Source organism: Trichogramma pretiosum, unplaced genomic scaffold (assembly GCF_000599845.2).
Source record: "Trichogramma pretiosum strain Unisexual culture from Peru unplaced genomic scaffold, Tpre_2.0 scaffold78, whole genome shotgun sequence".
NCBI classification, from domain to species: Eukaryota; Metazoa; Arthropoda; class Insecta; order Hymenoptera; family Trichogrammatidae; genus Trichogramma; species Trichogramma pretiosum.
Window position 1 is genome coordinate 552,962 of NW_019641605.1, and position 1,771 is coordinate 554,732.

The window sequence follows — 1,771 nt, forward strand, 5'->3', positions numbered from 1 at the left end:
CCCCGTGTTGTTGAACTTAGAATTTGGTGGCGAAAAAAACATTTTAGTTATTGATATAACATTATCAACCTGGAATGAAAAATAAACGATAGATAGGTCTTATTTTGACTTGAATTTTAATATAATGAGAGAAAATAAATGGAGCATACTTTAATGGCCTCGTGATGAGATCGTGCATTAACAGAAACCGTGGCTTTAAGTTTCGTACCAGCGATATCGAGCAGTGTCATGAAAAACATGACCTGAATGCCTTCAGCACCATACGAGTTCTTCGAATCAATCAGGGCTGACTTGAATAAAACACGACATTCAATTTGATATCTGTAAATCAAAAAAAATTACGGAAATGAAAATTTTATCACGTTGTGTAATTTTATCGCAAAGTGCAATCGAGGTGCAATCAGCATCATAGCGTAATAATAGGGTATAGGAATCACTGCACTTACTTGTTAATGTTTCTGTGTAAATGAGTGAAATCTGTTGATTTTAACAACAGCGGTGATAGCACCGATTCGGTGAGTTTGGTTTTTTTCGTCGGAACTGGCGAATCTGGCGGAACTGGCGAACTCATGGTTAACTTTTGATTGCTTCAAAAGATGCACGTGGTGAACTGTTCTAAGTAACGAGTGATTTAGGTTAGAAAAGTAATTGTTGCCTGTACTATATCAAGCACGTCGAATGAATCGAACCGCATAAGAAATTCAAGTCGTAGTATTGCATGTGCGTTCACGTGTGCGCATATGCGCTCACGTGGTAATAATTACCGATCGAGTGTAAACATTAAAGAACTACCAACTGTGAAAAACTAAATATTTATACTGCTCGGCTGGTGTCACTAAATTAAATATGCAACACAAATGTTTATATTGAATAAATAGTATTGATATAAAATTGAATAACCCATTATTTATTCTAATTGTGAATTTCTATCAATTATTGGTTTATATATTTGATCGGTTAATATAAGATATTTGCTGTTCGCTGAGAAATTGAAAAATGTTAGGTTATGATATCTGCTTCCGCCAGCGAAATTCCACATCAAATGTCCCCAGATTAGTGTCAATAAATTATTATTAATTAATTGAGCATTAAAAAGGTATACAATGTCTACGAAAATTGAACTGTACGTTCTTTGATAGTTTATTATTATACACATAAAATTTTATTAGAATCTTTTCGGTAAATTTTGAGATATTCTCTTGTATGCTGACTTTCTTATAAGACTCAATGTTAAATTGAAATACGAATATCTTCTAAATGAAGAAATGAACTTGCATATAATTTTGCAAGTTCAGTATTAATTCAGTATTCAGTCAGTATTAATTGTGATAAGTTGGCAGTAAATGTTTATGAAAAATTATGTAGACATATAATGCATTTTTTCTTTAATTCGATCGATTTCGATAAATGTCTCGATTTCAATATGACCGATTGAATGGACGATCGATACATCGTTTATTCAGTAGGATCATGTAATGCGTATCTATGATAAAGCAGACGATTTATATCATATGGAAAAACATCCACGTGGTGGTTCTATCAACGCAATAACATATTATTATTAGATTAAAAATCAAGGTACATACATTGTTATAATTTTTATAGTAGATAGTACGATAATAAAAAGTCAGTGCTGTGGTGAGTGTGAATTAATTTATTATAGTACAGGGGTGAATGTAAACATTTACCTACGATATAATAATAACGACGCGACTGCATAGGTGGTGATAGTGAAAAAAGTTGAAAACTAGTAGCTGCGAAGAAATACGGT